This window comes from Podarcis filfolensis (assembly GCF_964270895.1).
Source record: "Podarcis filfolensis genome assembly, chromosome: 5".
Taxonomy (NCBI): domain Eukaryota; kingdom Metazoa; phylum Chordata; class Lepidosauria; order Squamata; family Lacertidae; genus Podarcis; species Podarcis filfolensis.
In genome coordinates this window covers 72,033,872-72,055,984 of record NC_139608.1, presented here as the reverse complement: position 1 = coordinate 72,055,984, position 22,113 = coordinate 72,033,872, and the positions used below count along the sequence as shown (strand labels likewise).

The 22,113-nt window shown below is 39.7% G+C and overlaps 1 long non-coding RNA gene across 1 annotated transcript in view; it reads left to right on the top strand.

The window, feature by feature from the left end:
• Nucleotides 1–22,113, top strand: part of LOC310762875 — a 602,857-nt gene that overhangs the window by 24,719 nt on the left and 556,025 nt on the right. Inside the window, exon 3 of the long non-coding RNA XR_014548259.1 lies at nucleotides 19,400–19,544. This is a non-coding gene — a long non-coding RNA (uncharacterized lncRNA). The remainder of the gene's footprint in view (nucleotides 1–19,399; nucleotides 19,545–22,113) is intronic.

The following is a 22,113-nucleotide window of genomic DNA, read 5'->3' as shown; positions in this document are numbered from 1 at the left end:
TGCAACCAGAAGACAAGCTTTTTGAAAAAATAAAAAAGCAGCAACAACCAATGTTGAAATAAGATCCTAATTATCAGTTTCATTCAATATTATTTTAACTTGGAAGGCTGTTGGCATAGAAATACTTCTCAAACTGATATGAAATGATTTAGAAAACAAGGATGTCTACATCCTTTGATTGATTAGCTGTCTGGCCTTTAATTCAATCATTAGAAACAAAGGTAAATACCACAGAATGCCACCGTTGGTGAAAGTCTGAAAATATTTGATTAAAAAAGTAATTGACCTAAACATATACGGAATTTATTTAGGGGGTGGGGATAATTTTAAGCAACTCACCTACTCTAGGGATGTACTCATCCTAGATGTTTGACAAAGGATGTGGTTACATCCTAAGGAAGGTGCTACTGGTTGTAAAGAGAATTAAGACTTCCAACATCTTCTTGTGTTTGCTGTTCCTGGGTAGAGATTACCTTTATGTCACAAGCACTTTGAGCCTTCAGTGGCAACCCACAGAATGTCTGTAGGAGATACTGTCTGCATACACACCATACCCTGAAGGCAAATTTAAAGCACATGGCTTTCCTCAAAGAATAATGGGAACGGCAGTTGGGTGCTGGGAATTGGAGGTCTGTGCAAAGCCAGATCTGGCCAAAGGTTGGAGCAGCAGGAAGACCAGCAAGAAAAGCCTGGAAACCTCCTTGCACTAACAGACCAGAGAGGGTCCACTAGTATACCCCTCCCCCTCCCCCTCCCCCTACACAGATCAGGCAGCTCTGGGCACCAGGGAGACTATGCTTTTGTCGTTTCTTGTTGGCCATGAACAAATTCATCTTGCTTCCTGGTTCTCAGCCTTTGTTTTGCCCTGTCCTGGACGCAGTTTATCAGGAGCTGCGTGTGACATGGTCATGATGCTTCTCTCACTTTTAAGGACAACATAAATGAGGCTGGAGATGCCACTTATTTTATTGGCAGTGCTGCAAAATATATTTCTCATCGATTTCATCTGTTTCTCCCCAAAGTACACATTTCCTCTCAAAATAGGCATTTTCAAATGTGTTTTGATATACTTTTTTGTCAAGAACTGCTCTGGAACAGTTGGGAAATGTGAAGGCTGCTAGATCACCAAGTTCCAGTATGCACACTAGTCCAAGAGATACAGATCAGGTCAATTTGTACTGGGATTTGCAAAGATTGAATTCCTCAAGCATCTTTAATTGTAACTCATTTTGGTGGGGAGAGCTCAGCTTTCAATTGCAACCTATGTCCCTAGGCTTTCCTTTTCCCTTTTCTGATTGTTTGAAGTTCTCCATTGGTTGGCAACTGCCACAAGCAGAGGACCAGTGGTTGCCTTAAGCAGAGCAGTTCAATGGATCATCCTATATTCTGATATCGCTAATAAGCATCCATCTAGAATGGACAACTCCAATTAAAAGCTGGTTGTTTCAAAACTACAATTTGCAGTTTATGAGTCAATTACCTTTTCGTAAATCAAATGAATGCCTTTAACCATATTAGAAAAATATTCTGAAAAGGTGTTCCAGTCTTGTTTACGCTTTCATTTTAGATTGAAAGATGTTCTGAAATAAACTACCTCCCAGGAATAAATTCACAAGGGCAGCTGATAGCATGTTTCCACAAGTTTCTTAAAAAAAATAAACTAAACCAATCAACCAAAAAAGAAACATTTAAGGAAGGCTGTAATTAACCACAAGGGAAACATTTTATTATACGTTTTATTTTATTTTTATTTGAGAGTGGCATTCGTGAAAGGTATATGATTATTATACTGTGGTTATAAATGCTTAGCTGACAAAGTTAACTGGGATGATAAGCTCATATAAAATGATAAGGGAAGAAATGATTGAATGGAATACATCTATTTATCTATGAACTAGGTATAACAGATTTAAGGTTAGACTGTTCATTGCTATAAAGGAAATTAATCTAAATTTATTTCCATTTTTTATAAGCAAACACAATTATTTAAATATTTGATATAAGATTTTAGAGGTAATTCCTATCTGTAATGGATTTACCTCTAATAGATAATAGATTTACATTTTAAAGAGAAAATGAAATATAATCTTAAGGGTCTTGTATTATCATAGGAACATTGAATAGGATGTACAGTATTGCACTAAACAATATGCTTAATAATGTTCGTATATAATCATTTAGAGTTTGTATGGCACATGTATTGCCTATATTCATTAAATAAATAAAAATGTTTAGCTTAGGTTTAGCTCATTATTGGGCATAAAATAAAAGGTAAGCTTGGACACAATAGGAGACAACAGAGAAAACTGTATAATTGATATGACAGCTAGAAACTACTGACCACATACTCATTTGTAATGTTTATCATAATGAAGGAATAACTATTATAACTAAAAGTATCAGAAAATGAAATCACCCTTGTTCAACCATATTTGACAGTTTGGAAATTTGTTTTTAGGGAAAAGGATAATGAAGTCCTTATATTTGATGGTGAGTTTGCTAGAGAATGCACTGACCATCCAAAAGTTAAGGGAAGAGTAAAAGGATGTTTAGATATTTATCATCATGAGGGTGATGGATGACATCTTTCAGCCACTAGTAATGGGATTTTAAAAATTCAGATAGGAGGGAATTCATACTTATTTTAGATAAACTATCATTCATCCAAAAAAGGAGTGGGTGATTTATTCTGCATAAATATATGAGCTGGATGGACTCAGTTTACATATATTATTTACATATAAATGGCATAATTTGCATGAATTTGGGAACATGTTTGCATTTGGTGGGCAGGCCTTTCTTCTCTGTTTCTCAGGGAGATTAGAAGCAACAGTTCTGAGAAAGTTCTGGAAATCAGAGTTAATAAATATATTTATTTGTGCTTAATGTATAGGAACTTACAATGTTTGCTCACAAAACATGCAGTGCTGGATTACCAGATAGGCAGAATAGGCACAGGCCTATGGGCCTTACACCTTTTAGGGGCCCCGTGACAATATTGATTTGATCTTGAAAGAAAATTACAATCAAGTTTTCTTAGTTCAATGTTATCTGACTAGAGCGCACACATGAGCCCCCCCCCCCGCCCTAGATTTTGACTGCCTAAGGGCCTCCACAAGATTTAATTCAGCACTGAAAACATGTCCCAACAGAACCAAAGAGCATTTGTTGCACCAAATATGGAAACATCATATTAAGCTTCATCACCAAATCTTTTTCTGTTGCAGACCCCGGCACCTCAGATTTCAGTGGTGCCCTGTGCAACGCCCAAATCCATCACCCTCTTGCCTCCTGTTGGATGTCATAGTTGCGGTGCCTGCTGTGGAGCCCCAAAAGCTCCATGCCTGGTACCACCAAACCAGTCATGCTCCCACAGATCCACCTTTGTCTTTTGGTTAGCATGGCTGGCCAACCCACTTCCTTTGTAATTACGGTTCAACAGCCGCATGTTGTAATGACCCTGGAGTAAACTTGTTATTGTGTGTGTGTTTGTGAGTGAGTGAGTGAGAGAGAGAGAGAGAGAGAGAGTGTTAACCTGTAACGCTTGCAGTCCACTCCTCTTCAGGTAACATACTAGATGAGCTTTCTGTAACTTGGTGCCCTCTAGATCAGAGATTGCCAAAGTCTCTCCCCCTCCAACCACTTGAAAATTGTTGAGTGTTTTGATGGACTTAATGGTTTATCTGCCTGTTGTTTGGTAATCGTAAAGTGTGTTTTTTAATTACATGGAATTCAAATGTTAATACAAGAAAACACAATAAGAAATAATAGACGCATTAAAGAATAATAGAATCATAGTATTATAGAGCTGGAAGGGACCGCAAGGATTATCTACTTTCTTGTAACTTGAAGCCGTTGGTTTGGCTTCCACCCTCCAGAGCAGGAGAAAACAAGCTTGCTCCATCTACTATGTGATAGCCCTTTAGATATTTGAAGATGGCTATCACATCTCCTCTCAGTCTCCTCTTTTCCAGGCTAAGCAAACCCAACTCCCTCAACCATTTCTCATGAAGTTTGGTTTCCAGCCCCTTGATTATCTTGGTCACTTTCCTCTGCCCAGCGTTCCAGCTTGTCAATATCCTTCTTAAATTGTGGTGCCCAGAACTGTAGACAGTACTCCAGGTGTCCTCTGACCAAGGCAAAATATAGTGGGACTATTACTTCCCTTGATCAGGACACTATACTTCTGTTGATACAGCCTAGATGTACTACTGGCAAGTCAGGTATCCACCGGCTTATATTTGTGCAGCTGGTTCTTCCTGCCTAAGTGCTGAATGTTACATTTGTCCTTATTGAAATTCATTTTGTTAGTTTTGGCCCAGTTTTCCAATCTGTTAAGGTCATCTTGAATCCCAACTCTGTCTTCTGCGGCTTTAGTTACCCCTTCTGCGTTACCTGAAAATTTGATGAGCGTGCCCTCAGTTCCTTCATCCAAGTAGTTTATAAAGACATTGATCAACAATGGGCCCAGGACAGAACTCTGCCACAGTCCACTTGTCACTTTTTTCCAGGATGATGGCAAAGAACTATAAGTGAGCACTCATTGGGTATGGTTATTCAATCCCCAAAATTGCAGCTTCCGTGAAATCTTCAACAGCAACCCCAAGGAGAGTGCACTGCTATAATCCAATCAGGTTACCAGTATATGTACTACTGCAACCATGCTATTCCTGCCCAGGAATGGTCATAGCTGGATGGCCAACTAAAGCTGGCCAAAAACACTCCAGGCCACCAATAGTAATTGAGTCTCAAGTGGCAATGTTTAAGAGCACTCCCAGATTATTTATCTGCTCCTTCAAGGGAAGGACAATCCTATCCAGGGTTTACCTAATTTCTGGATCAGGCCCTGTGCTGGCTAGCACCAGCTGTGAGAGCAGTTTGGGATCCAAGAGAATCCACGACAACTCAGCCCTGACTGTCCATACATTTGTTTGCCGGCAGGGAGGAGAGGCAATCCCAGATTGCACTGATAGTAGGCTTTGGTAATAGAGGGCAGAGAGATGCCTCAGTTCAATCCAACCTCTTACCCATCAACCCATTTGGATTGTCATGTGCAGTTTGGCTCATAATGACATTCAGTTTTGTTGCATTGTCAGCATCGTTCAAATATTTAAAAATATGTTACCCACCACTGAAACCAAGGAAAATCCCCTTTTAATCACAAAATACCCTTGCTCAATAAATTATTTTAAGAAAGGACTTACAGACTCCCATTAAAATTGATAGCAAACCTACACATTTATTTCATCCCCATTTTGCTGGCTAGTGACTACTGTGTGCTTTGCATATAGCTTTCAATACTATTGTGTGCTTTGCATATAGCTTTCCATACTAGAGGGCATACTTTCATTGTAGAGCGCTGAAGGATGTATTAATAGAAAAAAAGAAAAGAAAGAGAGAGATGCTAAATATGGAAGTTTAATACCACAAAATGCTTTTCTCAAAATTGCTATCCCTGGGTGCCATTTGGGAACAGTTCAACAGAAGAGCTGTTCCATTTGTCTGCTGCTTTTGAATTGTGTGTTAACTTGTGTGGAATGCAGGGAAATAATTCGTTCTCTTTAGCACTTTTCAATTTGGTGGGGAGAAAACCTGAATAGGGAATGATCTCAATGAGGTTAAGTAGAGCTGGCTGGTGCCCATTGGGTATGTTGGGGCAGAGGGCAGGCCAGCTAAAGTGGACAGAGCTATACACACAGAGACACACCCACACACCTTTATCACCCACACCCACACAACTACAGAGATACACTCAACACAAACTGTCACACATGAACAGGGAAGAGCAGAGTGTGGCATCTCCCGTTCAGCACTTGAGGGCTTCTGCCACCTGAGGCAGTGTCAAGGAGCTGTCAGGTAAGCACAGATCATTCATGGGGCAGGAAAGAACTTGAGACACAAAATGCAGTTAGCTTTTATTCAAAGAAAGTGACAACACAGCAGAGTTCCTCTGGCTCATCTCCTCTACTTGGAGATGTTGCTGAAACTGACCACTGTCTGATGTACATCCGATGAGAGTAGCATTCCCACTGTAGTGTATGCCATTTTTTCCCCATTATCTCTAGTAAAGCAAGAGCATAATGTTCCTTAATGTCTGAAATATGTTTCGACCCTGAGCGATACTTTCCCACCATGTGCTGCTTTCTTTTCCTTTCTCTCCCCCCCCCCCAATGTTTTCTTTTTATAAATAGTGGCTAAAGGGAATGCTACAGCGTTTTAAAAGCCTTTTAAAGTTTGATGTTGGCCAAACGTATCATTTCTTCCCCCCGTTAGTGGTGTATCTTAACATTGATTGGGTTAATATTTTATGGACCAAACCTCTGGTTACATAAAAGCCTCTGAATGGGGAATTCTGACTCATTTAGGTTTCTTTAGCTATAAAAGATACCTCTTTATTTCACCCCAAGGTACCCTGTGATCTGTGCATCTCTCTCTTTCAAGATAGCTGTGTCTGGTAGGGTGAGGGGAACCATTAGCTATATGCTCACCAGGCTAAGTCCTGCTCCATTGACTGCTCTGTTCTCTCATCGGTGGAGTTGTGATCTGATAGAGGAATTCCCTCTAAGCCCTTATCTGAGCCATTCAGGCTCTGGAGAAGTCAGCATGCAGTCCAGCTTCTTTTCTCCTTCTTGGCTTGCCTGGTTCAGTCTCCTGGGGGTGATAGCTGTCTTTCCATCTAGTCTTTCTGTCATTTGATTTGTGGCACCCACCACAAATATGCCACCTCAGGATGAACTTTTGGCTTCTATAAGGCTGCTCACCAGTGGCAAGTGCTGACCTGCCACACCTTTCTCCAGGTTGGATTATCAAGACTTCCTGACTGGCAACTTGTAAATAAAACAGGGTGACCAAATCCTGATAAAGATGTAAAAATGAAAAACATTTACAGGCACTCCAATCCACCAGGTTTGGGTTATACACTCTGTTGGGGTTCTTGCATCTCTGTACTTGCCAGCAAGACTGACCAACCAAAATGTCTCTGTATAGAAGGTATGGTGTAAATCAGCTGACAACCAATCATCTTGTGACCATGTTTGCATCTTCACAATCCATAAAGTGTACAACTTCACTCCAGCTGTCGGCACTCTTAGAAAATGCTGCTTTGCATGGCTGTAATTAGGGCGCAGTTACAAAAATATCTCTCTCAAGAAAATAATGAAAACAAAATACTCCTTTGACTGACTACATTGAAGAAATTTGCAATACTGCTCAGTTTAACAGAATATGGACAGGCATGAGTTTAAGGATCATCTTGTCTGTCTCATAGTGCAGACCCATTTCATTGAGCTTGAGCTTCTGCAGCCGCTGGCTACCATGGGCAAGACTGGCAGTACCAGCAGCAGATATGTTCTATGTTTATGATAATATTTTATTCTCTTGTTAATTGTGCTGTTTGAAATGTGCATTTTATATATGATTTCCTTTAGTAATGTTTTCTCTTGAAATGTTGACTTTGCTGCATCAAATGTGCACTCTGTTGCTGACCTCCTTTGTCATGTTTTCTTTTGAAGTCTTTAAGATAATATTTTAGTGCAGAATCACCATGGTTTGTGCACATTCTCCATTGATCCCACAAGTGCCACAGCATATGCACAATACAGCTTTAAGATAATATGAGTCAGAGGTAATTGTTAAATACTAGGAAGGAAAGTGTTAACCAAAGAGTTTGCCAAGTTTCCACTGCTCTTGTCTTAGGTTAATTAGATTTTCATTTTGTGGATTTCATTTTCATTTTCTGTGGATTCTTCTTAAACAACAACGTAATTATGATATAACAAGTCTAAGGTAGCTGGCTCTAACTGATCTTCCAATAAATTCAATGACAGATGAGGTGATTAGACAGCACACAATTACTTTAAAATGATATTTCTAATGTAGCTGTACTGTGTATAGAAGCGGGGCGGGGGGGAGTAAACAAAACTAATGTACTTTGAAGGAATCCTAATTGTGACTTGTCAATTTTATTTCCCAGGGGGTATTTTTTTAATAATACCTTTAGATGCCAGTCTTTTAAATGTAGACTTCTGTTTTCCTATCATGAAACAATTACGCTGAAGTGAGACTGGAGAACATAATTGCAGTAGGTTGTTCATCACTACTTTTGTGATTGTTGAGTGATATGCTTAAAATCTGCTTGTTTGAGAAACAAACTGAATTTTTTTATCAGTTTAATTGTGTAATTGTAATGAGTTATGCAGCACAGTAACATTGAAGTGAAAGCCAGTTTTGCTGCAGACAATTCTGCTAGACTCTAGGAGGGCTTCTGTTGGCATAGGGAGTCAGAGTTCAATGTGTTTGCCTTAGATATTATACAGTATATGATCAAGCCAGTGCTATTTTCTAGGAAAAGAGGTACTGAAACTCACCATGAATGTGTCCCTTGTTCCCTTATAATGGCAAAGGGGCCCACCTGCAAGGTGCCAGAACTGAGTTCCAGTGAGTTCTGGATGAAAAAAAGCCCTGGATTGAGCACTATATACATTTTTACAAATAAATTAATTATGTGTCTTAATTGTTATTAATTTTTACTGATTGTGCCCAGTATGTTCCACATACATTACTTATTCTTAAAGTGAATACTCTGATATAATGGACAACAACATCCCACATTAAAACTTTCCCTTTTCCTAATGAGTAGCCTGTATATAATTCAAATGAGCAGGCAGTCATTAAAGAGCTCAGTCTGTGGCTTATTGCAACTAATTATTCAGACTTTAGCACATAATTAACATCTTTTTATAGGCTCTAACTCTCCTATTCTCTCTCTCTCTCTTTTTCTCTCTGTAAATAACTTCAGCAATCCCGAGTGTTCACTTGTGTGGAGTTGGAGAGTTCTCTAAGAATGTGAGGACAAGAGGAGACTCCATTGATTTGACAAGCAAAAGGGACAATAAGCTGCCTGTTGGATGGAAAGGGAAGATATTGTTGCACACACCTCCGATCTCTGAGCAGTGTGAGATTCCATGGGTTCCAGACACTTGCCCAGTGTTTGTTTTCCTTGGAATGAGGGACAGTGGAGACTGTGGTGTCTTTATGATATATGGCTCATTTCAGGGAATATTTTTAGCCAGAACTTGATGGAACTCAGTTCTAGCACCTCTCAGTTCTAGCACCATTGCCTTTCTAAGAGAACAAGGGAGGTGTTCATGGTGACTTCTGCAACCTCTTTTTCTATAAAAATAGTACTTGTTCATTTGCACATATACACAACCTGAGCCTGTGATGGAGGGACTCACAGTGTTAACACCCCAAGAAGGTCTTGCTTCTCCTATGGCCACAACCTTGGATTCCAGCCGAAATCAAGCATGACTTTCCCTCACAAGCTTCAGGCTCCTACCTGTTTCTAGCTCTCTCTCACTCTCTCTCATACACCCACACCCACACCTCAACCCTGGCTTTTGCCCTTCTAACAACCAGCCAGGTGAGCGGAGTCACCCATTTGTCCGGTGGCACAAAGCCACTTCCTTTGTTACCTTAACAACCCATACTTAGTGGGCCATTACCAAGAACCTGGCCTTACTATTTCAACAACCGAATCTTTTCTGAATCCAGGAATTAGGAGGGACTCAGGCACACTGCTTACCCAACTTACAACAGTATTAAAATGCTGGAGAAGCTTTAAAAAATATTGGCACCTCTCATCTGGCTGACATGGTTGGAGGTTTAAAAGGCACCCCCCAGATTATGGAGACCTGTGTTTTAGAGGAGAGTTGTATTTCACATTTTAAAGCCCTTTGCTCATCAAAGTAAGGTTTGACAATGCACCATTACTCTGGCTGGTGTTGGTGACGGGTTTTTAATTTGTCACCTTCTAGCTCTAACAGTCAGACAAGGGCCTGAAGAAATAGTTTTACGTTTTCCATTTCTTCAGTAAACTTTTAAAAGATTGGCATAATGTAATACAAGGTTGCTGAGAATGATTCAAATGCTTGAACTTTTAAAAGAAAACCACACACACAACTTATATACCTAAACACCTATTTTGGTATGTGGAGTTAAGAGAACTAAACTATAAGGTTGAAATTCCCCATTTTAAATCTTACCTCAACCACAAAAAATATTGTGGCCTTAGATAACTTTCATCTCTGCTTCATTGCCCCCTCAATCTGTAATAACCTATTAATAATATCAGCCTACCATACCAGGTTGTTGTAGCAGATGGGGATTTCCGCTATAGCTTAACCCACTACAATAGCAAATATCAGGGGGTTAAACTGAACAGTAAATAGTTTATTTCAGTTTATTAAAATACAGAAAAAGGGGGGGAAGAATTATTAAACAATTCAGGTTGTATTCAACACTAGTTCTACTCAGTATTTAGAAATAGAGTGCAACAAGAACATTTCAATCTAAACCAGATGCGAAGAATGTTTGGCCCTCTAGTTTTTGCTGAATGACAATGTCCATCAACTCTATTCAGCATGTCCAATGGCCAGAGATAATGAACATTGTAGTTCAGTAACATCTGGTTGGCCAAAGGTCCTCTATATCTGGTCTACACAACACTACCTTCACTGAAAATTCCTGTTCATATCTGGAAGAGGCTAAGTGGTTCATATGTGTATCTACCATTTTGGGTGTCAAATATTTTCATTCTCACATCCACATGCAAAATCAATATATCCTTGAGGTGATCTGTAACCTAGGTGATTAAGTTTGTTTGACATAAAATTGTTTTCATGACACAGCTTCCCTCTTCCAGCCCCACCGTTGTTACTATTTTTGGCGTGTGGTCTTTTTTGTATAGCAAGATTTAGGTTATGGACTGTGGTAATGGAACTGCATTTCATTTTTTAAAAAAAATATTTATTGAGATTTTACAAACAAAGAAAATTACAATATAAGAAGAAAAAAATAAAAAAGACAAAGAAAAAAGATACAAAAATACAGAAAAAATACAAAATATGTAAAAAATAAAAAAACAATTAAAAACAAATCAAACTTTTCATGTCTTATATTTCAATTACTCGTTTCCTGACCTCCTCACACCTCCCTTTTTTTGTATTCCAGTTCACATAGTTAATTCAGCAAATCCTTTCCCTCTTTGTTTTTATCCTAATTATAAATCTTGACATGTTAAACATCATATTTTCATCTAATTATCAATCCTTTTTTGCATATTCTTTTAATTTTGTTACTAAAACCATCTCATTTCAATCCTGCATCATTCTAACATTCATTAATTTTACAGTGTTTCTGCAGATAGTCTTTAAATTTCTTCCAATTTTCTTCCACCAACTCTTCTCCCTGGTCGCGGATTCTGCCAGTCATTTCCACCAATTCCATATAGTCTATCACTTTCATCTGCCATTCTTCCAAGGTGGGTAGATCTTGTGTCTTCCAATACTTCGCGATGAGTATTCTTGCTGCTGTTCTGTCCTTCTTTGGCACCCATTGGCCGACCATGCCCAGGAGAAAGGCCTCTGGTTTCTTCAGGAAGGTATATTTAAATACCTTTTTCATTTCATTATATATCATTTCCCAGAAAGCCTTAATCTTTGGGCACGTCCACCAAAGGTGAAAGAATGTACCTTCATTTTCCTTACATTTCCAACACTTATTATCGGGCAAGTGATATATTTTTGCAAGCTTGACTGGTGTCATGTACCACCTGTATATCATTTTCATAATATTCTCTCTTAGGGCATTACATGCTGTAAATTTCATACCGGTGGTCCACAACTGTTCCCAGTCAGCAAACATAATGGAACTGCATTTCAAATTTAGCAAAATACCATTAAGAATTAATTTAAGAGTCTGGCTGCGTTCATGAATCACAGCTGTGTGGTCATGTAACACTTTGGATAGACTTTCTCAGCAAAGCTCTGATGATAATTTTTGGAGTGCAGACAGTTCTTCCTTTCATTGTGGTGAGATTCATAGGTATGATTTAAGGGAGGTGCTTTAGCAGAAATGCTGAGAGAGTAGAAAGCAAAGTTATGGATAATATTTGGGAGGTAGGGAAACAATAGATGGCTGGCCTGAGTCTACGTCTGCAAATGATATAAACAGTTGTTATCTTCAGTTCATGCAATTTGTAGAACGTTACATTTGAAAAGGAATAAATGAAATACATATTAAGGAAGAATCATTGCAATGATTTACTTGAGATCACCCACTGGACTACATTTAAAATTCACCTGGAGGGTACACACAAATCTCTGGATGTTCGTGGTTGCCTCACATGCCTTGCTAGGGGATGATCATCTTCTGGTGGCAGTAGATCAAGACATTTCTTTAGCCTTGATCACATTACATGATGTGATGTGAGGTCTGGGCTTTTCAGTTGGGGTTTTGCCTGCATGGAGGAATGTGCATGATGGAGAGGGGCACCTGTGCCAGCTGCTCTACCAAGGTTTGGCTACATCCACAAGCCATTTCTCAGCTGTCTGCTTGAATAGGAATAAGTAAGTAACTAACAGTATATTGGCAGGGGAACATATTAAACCAGCCAAAGTCATACCCTTAGAAATGCTTTTCAGCCCACAGCAAACCTGGGGGTTACATTCCATGGGGATCTTGCCTAAAGCCAAAATCACACATAGTCAAAACACATTGGGTGTCATGATGCAAGGGATCACAAAGTCTTTTTTCCTGGATGCCCATCTCCTTTTAAATTTTAATGTGTCTCTTTTTTTTGTCAAGCACGTGAAGCTGAATGCGCACAAGTTAAATATGTGTATGTTGCAGGCTTCCAGTACTTTCCCCAGAATGGCTGGCTTGGGTGGGCTGGCTCAGGAAAACTCCACCGAGCTAAACACGGTGTGTGAGCCCTATGCTGTTTATCTCTGCTCTACATGAAATTGGATTTTAATGAATTTCCCCAAGTTCTTATATTTCCCAAATGTCAGATGCATAACATTTATGAGAATTATCAGTGTGCACCTTTTAAGCCAAGGTGGGCTTTACTTTTAATCTTTTCCCATCACACTGAGCAGTTCACCTCTGGTTGTTCTTGATTTCTGCCTCCTTTCTGATGTCACTCTCATGTCAAGAAAACATCCCAGCCATCAGCCATGCACTTTCATACAGCTGGTACTGGCAACAATACACCCACCAGTACGCCTAGAATGGAAAGGTAGCAGCAAAGTGCCTTGCCATGCAATGTTGTTTTGCAATATTTAGCCTAAACTCTTTGAACCTTGAATTTCAAAACAGAAAGAAACACTCGTTCTGACACTCATTTTGGCTGTGCTTCAGTGTGCTTCCATGTCTTCAGTGCTAAGATTAGATTTAAACACCCCCAACCGCAAATTTTAACAGAAAATACCCAGGAGCAACCTTAGCTGCAACATTCAGAGGGTTAAAAAAAAGTAAATTAGTAAAGAGTTTTGTAACAGGTTCTATATGCTGTAAATTCTATGTATTTATTATTCCCTAATGTACAAATTGGAGTGTGTTCAAGAGGCTCATAAAATCAAGAAAGTGGATATATGCACAACGTGGCTTGACCTCTTTTGCAACAGGCATCATCATGCCTCGAATTTTCAATGCTGTTTTCCAGGAAAGCAATGGATCAAACAAATTGCGGGAGAGGTCTATTATATATCAGGTTATCTTCCTAATGTATGCTCTTTATCAAAAGGTGCTTTCACATGTCCCTCAGTTGGCCTAATGCAAGAGGTTTTCTGGGTTGATTTGTGATACAGAAAGGCATTTCCCCATGTGTAAATAAGGAGCAACTTGGTATGTGGAATGGCTGCGGAAAATTGAATAATGTCACAGCGGTTTTCAAGCTTATCCCTTATCCATTGGTCTAGTTTTGTATGGTGCATAAGTCCACACTGCTAATAAAGAAATATGGATAGATATTTTAAAGACCTAGGAAACGATGCATGTGTTCCTGAACCTCCACTTTAAGTTAAAAGTGTGCATTAAGCATAATCAGAGGATAGTGGGAAAAGATTGCACAATAAGTAAGGGTAAAGTGTCATATGTTGCATTTGATTACAGAAACAAACCCTTTCTTTACTAGATGAGAACTTTGGCTGGTATAAATCAAGTGTTGCATTCCTGGAACAATATAGATTTATAGAGAGAAGCCTGCCTTAGTCTCAGCTTCTGCTCCATATAATACATTGTTTGCAAATGTATCTAACTCAAAGGTTCCCTAGCAAAAGTCTGGCAGCCTCTCACACCCATTAGACAAAGAGGCATAAATTTGTCATTTGAGTTCTGCTGAGACGATAAGAATCTGGACTTGAATCAAGTTTTGGTTAAGCGTTATATCTGAAAAGGCCTAATATTTGAGCTTCTTTTATACACTTAGGTGGAAAGAGGATATTTTTTTCTGATATCTCTGATATTGGTGACATTTTTCACAAGGGTAAACTGAGGAGAAGGCATAGTTGTGTTATGTTTCTTTCTGGGGGTACCTTCAGATGACCTGTTTATTGAGCACTCATCCTGATTGGATTGCAAGGAGATTAGATGAGGTTGGCATTCATTCTGGTTTACTTCCAGTGAGGTTCGATGATGTGTCAAAGTAAACGTTATCCCACACTTTCCAGTAGGTTTGTTGTGCAAGAACTCCCAATCAAATACAATTGTGGCTCCTAAATTTGCCAGCATGGGATTGAATCCCACTCAAAAATAGTGAGCCTGGAAGCACTTCCCCTGCATTTCTACTGTATCCACATTCAATATTTCTGAATGTGAGTTATTACTTTCATAATTGCACCTGATAAACTAGCCATAATGGCTGCACTCTGCCTCCACAGTTGGAGGCAGCAATGCTTCTGAATACCAGTTGTTGGAAAACGCATGTTGGCTCTTGTGCTTGAATCCTGCTTGTGGTTCGGCCACTGTGAGAACAGGGTGCTGGACTAGATAGGCCACTGGCCTGTTCCAGTAGGCTCTTATGTTCTTATAATAGTACAGTGGTACCTCGGGATACATATGTTACAGGCTACATACGCTTCAGGTTACAGACTCCGCTAACCCAGAAATAGTACCTCGGGTTGAGAACTTTGCTTCAGGATGAGAACAGAAATTGTGCTCCAGCGGTGCAGCGGCAGCAGGAGGCCCCATTAGCTAAAGTGGTGCTTCAGGTTAAGAACAGTTTCAGGTTAAGAACGGACCTCCGGAACGAATTAAGTTCTTAACCCGAGGTACCACTGTAATGCCCATGAATGCTATCCAGAGTACTTAGGCGTGCTTGTCACGTATATTCCAGTGCAGCTAACTCCTTCTAGATTCTGCTTCATGCTTATATTAAAGATGTTAAAGGACACTGCTGTAGAGATAGCTGGCCTGGTCACCATTTCTCCCTACATGTTTAGTTCAACTGTTCATTTGTCTAAAACAAATCAACTCTGACATTCTGGTGCTGATCCCAGGCCCTCTGCATTTTTCCTTCGCCATGGTGCAGCTGCAGAGAATCACCACACAGAGATGGATATAGGGGAGCACAAGACGTTCGGCCATACTGGGTGCAGAGCCTCAGGGATGCCTCGGCCCAGTATACCTGAAGGAGTGTCTCCACCCCCATCGTTCTGCCCGGACGCTGAGGTCCAGCGCCGAGGGCCTTCTGGCGGTTCCCTCATTGCGAGAAGCAAAGCTACAGGGAACCAGGCAGAGGGCCTTCTCGGTAGTGGCGCCCGCCCTGTGGAACGCCCTCCCATCAGATGTCAAAGAGATAAACAACTACCTGACATTCAGACGACATCTTAAGGCAGCCCTGTTCAGGGAAGTTTTTAATGTATGGCATATTAGTGTATTTTTGGTCTTTGTGGAAGCCGCCCAGAGTGGCTGGGGAAACCAGCCAGATGGGCGGGGTACAAATAATAAATTATTATTATTATTATTATTATTATTATTATTATTATTATTGATTTAGAATGGAGTGTGAGAGGTGGAGGGTTGCTGAATTTTAGTGCCACACAGGTTGCTGCTGAAATTTGAGGCCCCAAGGTCCGCCACTGCTCAACACAATAGGGTTTAGGAGAAAGGTATTTGGGATCCGAATTTCCATATGGATTTTCACTCTCTTCTACCCATAATTAAACATTGAATCCTGGATTTTAAAAAAGGAGCTGTCTTAGATCAATTAATGCCTTCATATAGAAATGAAAGCCACAGAAGATATAGATAGCTTAGCAACAACTATTTATTTATGTAGGAAGAGCTCATAATTTGCATTAATCGAACAAAAATGAAAGAGGTAAATATAGAAAGGGGGGGATATGGAGCTTAGCTACCAACCTATTTTTCCTTTTGTAATATATACTTTGTGCCATTTGGTTTCCAAGGAGAAATTGGCTGTAACTGTTTTCAGCTATATGTGTTGCAGAATAGATATAACGCAGTTACATTCTGATGAGATTAGGTTTTATTATAAAAAAGGCAGAAATTAAGTTGATAGTTCATTCGCTTAAGGTAGCCTTAGGCAAACTACACTGCCTGCACAGTCAAGATAACAAGAGACTTCAAAATCTTTGCTCACTTAAAAAGCTGTGTGGTCAGCCATAAAGGAAAACTACTTGCTAACCTCCAAAATGCATATCTTAAACATTTTTCTTTTCCAGATTTTATTCTTTAGTGTTTATTTTAAGGGACGCAATAGGCAGCTGTCAAGAAGCCAACTGCAATTACTGGATGTATTGGGACTGGCATTTCTAGAAGAGATATGAAAGAATTCACCCTAGAGCACAAAGGCCTCCTTTTGGAAGAGAGTTTCCTGGTCTGATCACCTGCATTGGTACTTCGGGTTACATATGCTTCAGGTTACATACGCTTCAGGTTACAGACTCTGCTAACCCAGAAATAGTACCTCTGGTTAAGCACTTTGCTTCAGGATGAGAACAGAAATCGCGTGGCGGCGGCGAGAGGCCCCATTAGCTAAAGTGGCACCTCAGGTTAAGAACAGTTTCAGGTTAAGAACGGACCTCTGGAACGAATTAAGTTCTTAACCCGAGGTACCACTGTAACTCAATGTGAAGATAAAAACATAGCAAGTGAACATAAAAATTAAGAGCTCTTCTGGATTAATTGCAAAACCCCATCTAGTCCAGAAGCCGCTCACGAGGTGCGACAGAGCCACTATGCTAGCTTCCTGGCAAGTGGGTCACAGTTGCTTACTGGGAGGAAGAGGGGTGTGGGTTGACCAGTGCAGTTCAAGCACAAACTGGGAAGCTAATGTAGCATTTCCACCCTACCCAACTGGTTGGAGAAACATCCAGAACGTAGGGCGGGGGGAATCTCTTGCACAGCTTACAGTCATGGAACTGCTTAGTTGATTCCCCTTGTTCTTGTGCAGAAATCCCTGTGGGAGACTTGCCCTTATTGCATGGAAGAATGCCACAATCTGTCCTCCAGTTTCTCAAAAGCTTTTCTCCCCCACGAAAGATGCTTTTGTTTTTCTGCTTGTCAGGTCATTCTAAAAATTCATGGCCAAAGGTAGTATGCATGTTTTGCGTTCTGCTAAACATACTCCAGCACCTTGCGGTCTCCCTGTCTGTTCATCCTCCTTGAACTGGGAATGCCCCATCGGAGGAAACACTTCATAATGTATTCCCCTGGGCTTTAATTGAATTGCAGGTGTTCAGGAATGATGCAAAGTGCAGACCACTTGTGAAAGAATTGTAGAATGAAAGGACCATTCAAACATTCCTCGTCCTCCTGAAAATTAAATAAGCGTGGTGGAAACCCTGTACAGTGGTACCTCAGGTTACATACGCTTCAGGTTACATACGCTTCAGGTTACAGACTCCGCTAACACAGAAATAGTGCTTCAGGTTAAGAACTTTGCTTCAGGATAAGAACAGAAATCGTGCTCCGGCGGCGCAGCGGCAGCGGGAGGCCCCATTAGCTAAAGTGGTGCTTCAGGTTAAGAACAGTTTCAGGTTAAGAACGGACCTCCGGAACGAATTGAGTACTTAACCTGAGGTACCACTGTATAAGAACTGATGCACCCGTAAGAATTTCACTGAAATTTCTTTCTCCTTTGATAACTTTTGAATGCAGTTTCCATTCCTCGTTAATTAATGGAATACGATAGAAAGGAACATGAGAATTTTTTGGAACAACTACACAGTTTCCTCTGCTCTTCTCTCTTTGGAAAGAATGAAGTAAACCTCTATGGCTGTTTCAAGATAAATCCTTGATGGCAATTTGTGTTCTTAACATCTGGGGCATGTTGTGGTATTCACAGTGCTTAGCTAAACAAGCACTGAGACAACAGGAGTGTCCCATTTACATCTGGTTACCTTTTGGACTGCAGCTTATCTTTGGTTTAACTGGTAGATTCATCAACTAAACTTTAGTTGAAGATTGGTACAGACCACTTTTAATCAAGAATGGCAAATTTTAAACAGCGCTGCTGTGTGTTAAGGGTACATTTAATTAATTGCTTAGGATATTTTGACCCTGATATGTTCTTATAATAGTAATGAAAAATATATAAATAAAGATAGTTTCATATTCTTTTAAAAAATAATTCATCCCACTATTTCTTACAATGCCGCATTGAAACATAATGCAATTAATTAACCAAGTTAAGCAATGCAAAGTATCACATTGATGACAAATCAAAATAAAATGACTTAAAGCACATGGCTCTCACTTTCTGAAAAGGGTATTTATACTGATGTCTGTTTAAATGTAATCCATTAATTGACAAAAGGGAAGAACATTAGTAAGCTAAAAATTGCTCAGTCATTTGGCAGCTCTCATTATAGTTATGTATGACCATCTGTATATATTCAGAATATATTCTGAAAACACGTTCTTTTCTTATCTTTTGGGTGTAGGAAGCATCATGTTGTAAGGCACAATAATCCATATATCTGACCACATAGCGTTTACATTTATCAGAATTTGCCTAGCGTGCCTCCTTGTTGGATCGGTTTGGAGATGGGAATAAATATGAAAAGTGGCCCAATAAATGAATCACTTCTTTTGTTATTTATTTATTACTTTTCTAATCCACACTCCCTCCCAAATGAGCCAGGGGCTTTTATGTAAGGATCAAAGAGCTGCAGATGGCTTGCAATTTTCTAAGAACTCATGTTTCTGGAACCATGGGGCTTGCTGCTGAAATTGACATTTCTGTGCTCCGCTTTCCCATGACCTTCTGTAAGATATTCCAACCGAATGCCATGACATGCTTACATTGTATTTTCTGTTGCTGCTCCATATAATTCACTGCCACTAGGGATGCTTGATTATTATTTTTCCAAATTCTGATTATGAACTGACCTGTACTTCCTGGAATAATGTGCAGGTAACAATGTAGTTATCCTTCAGATTTCGCACTTCTTAGCTAAAAATAACATAAAATGCCCTGAAAATGTGTATTTTGAGATTGAATATATTTAGAAATGCTTACTTTGAGAGCTAGGGTTTTTTTGAAAGTATTTAAATTTGTATTTACATGCATTATTTTTATTTTAAATCACAGAATAGGCAGGAAGAAGATGGAGTGAACTAATGAATGAACAGAGGTGAAAGGGACATGTACTGGAAACTGACTACAGTATTACCTTCATCCCTGACTGTCACTGGTGGGACTGGAGAAATGCACAAAGTAAAAACCATTGTGCTGGGTAAGTGTTTCTTTTTTAATAATATTTTTATTTGATTTTCAAGAATAAAGAAAGAAAAATAAAGAAAAAGAACAAAAGAGAGAAGAAATAAAGTTACATCATAATATCATAAAAATTCCACATATCAAGATTACTCTGAATCTCCTGACTTCCCCCCATCCCATCCATGGGTCCTATTAATTCTGTTTTCAACTGCATATCAATACTCCTCCAATTTTTCATATTTCCAAATTATCCATACTTTCTGTTACATTACAAGTGCATTTAGAATCCTGCTAATGTTTTGACCTGTTTTCAATTATTTTGGCTGGGTAAGTGTTTCTATATGTTACAAGAGAGAAGGATTTGACAATGGGAAAAGAATTTCATTGGCATCCCCATGTTTCTGATAAATTGGTATTTAACTATAAAGGTATTGTGCATCATAGACCAAACCTCCTGCACTGCAGGAATACACACCCCTATGGGGATCAAACCCATTATCAGTACCATGTTGTAACCGAGGTAACCTACAAGGCTATAGTTTCTGAATGATAAAAATAATAAACTACATACTGATCTGGTCTTGCAATTTATTATTAGAAGTAAAGGGAGAAGGGAACAAGCTGTCTATTTGGAATCCATATCAGGCGACAGATTCAAATGAGTGAATATTTTTATATTCAGTAATTGACTTCTGTTTCTAATCAGTAGGGTGTGCTTGTGTGAAGTATCTATCTTATTACAGTGGTACCTCAGGTTACAGACGCTTCAGGTTACAGACTCTGCTAACCCAGAAATACTACCTTGGGTTAAAAACTTTACTTCAGTTTCAGGTTAAGAATGGACCTTCAGAATGAATTAAGTTCTTAACCCGAGGTACCACTGTACAACCTTTCCGCAAGGACATCAGAGTGGCGTACATGGGATTCCCTAATGAATGTCTCCTACCCAAATACTAACCAGGTTTAAGGCTTGTTCAGTTACACAGAGAGAGATTTATGAGATGCCTCATTCTCTGGACCATTTATTTGTTTTAATACACACTTTCTAGGGAGTGAGGTCCATTCTACTTGATGATGCACAATTCTGAGTAGGCATACATCAGGTTGCACTGTGGATTAGCATAACAGGTTCATTCAATTTCGCTGAGAACACATTGGGTCCATAAGCAGCAAAACAAAAAGCATAAAAGTAAACTTTTTGTGTAATGTCCCCAGTATCTATTCTACTGTATTCCAGATTTAATCCAAGTACTAAAATGAAGCAAACTGAACAGGACCACAGTTGCAATTAAATTGTAAGCTGTGGCTTGGAAAGCTGCTTATAAAACGAAATTATTATTAAATAGTGTGATATATACATTAGCTTATCCATGATGGATGAGAATGGCACATAGCAATAACCATTGCTCCTGAACTCATAAATATTGAAGGCTATGGCTCGAAGGTTTATGGGCAGGGAAAGCTTTTACTGCCTCACACATCCTTCACTGTGTAATTGCGGTGGGTCTTTTTCAGATAGTCATTGTTATAGCAAGCAATATTATTTTTCCTTTCCGTTCTGGCTTAGGTTTCAGTTTTGTTTAGGACATATTTAGAATGACACAAAGTAGACTGAGAGGTTTTTTTTTTTTTTAAAAAAAAGGTCTTCCACCATATGTGGTGATGATTTGCAACGCTGTGGCTGCCATTTGTCCCCTTTATGCACAGAACCCTTTTTGTGTCTTTCCTTTCCTTTATAAAATCTGTAGTTTGGGTACTCTTATACGTAGGGTCTAAGGATGCATCTCACTAATTCATTGTTTTGATATTAAGTCACTGACATAGCTCAAAAGATTTGTCCATTTTGCTGCTCATTCCATGCCTTGTCACTGCTTGTCTCTGCTCAATATCCCACTTCTCATATTAAACAGAAACAAACTAACCTCTCATGAAATTAATCCAGCTGTGCTGCTGCCATTTTGGAAACAAAGTGGGAGGAGGGACTTTTCATACATAAAAGGAACACATGGAAGAGGGGAGGAAAATCTGTCCCCTTCTGTCATGGTATTGCCAGAGAATGAAGGGGAGGAGCAGAGACAGGCAGAGGAAGTGGGGCAGGAAGTGGCGATTGAGGAAAGAAGGGAAAGCCAGGAGGCGGAACGTCTCACAGATGTTGAACCAGAGCCTCAACACCGCACAGGAAGTTCTGGCACAGACAGTGAAACAATGCCTATTCCGTCTGCCAAAGAAAGCAGAGTTTGAGGAGGGGACAGAGGCATCACGTGAAACTTCCCCGCCTTTTCTGTTGGAGAAGGGGCAGGCATAAGGCACTCCCAGAATCTGAGCCGGAGGATTCGGATGCATGATTGTAACATGCTGCTTGTACATATGTAAAATAAAGACTGTATATATGTATCTCTGAGTGAGCAGAGGCATTCACAAGCCATCACACCTTCGCTGCCTTATCTTGCCTGCTTTAAGCTGCTTCCCTTCCAGCCAACCTCTTGGAAGTTAGCAAGTCTAAATCGCTCATAGCAGCTGAGTGTAGTGAGGTAAAGCAAGGAAGAGGGAGTTCCTGACTGCAAGGAGACTTCTAAGGGTGCTCA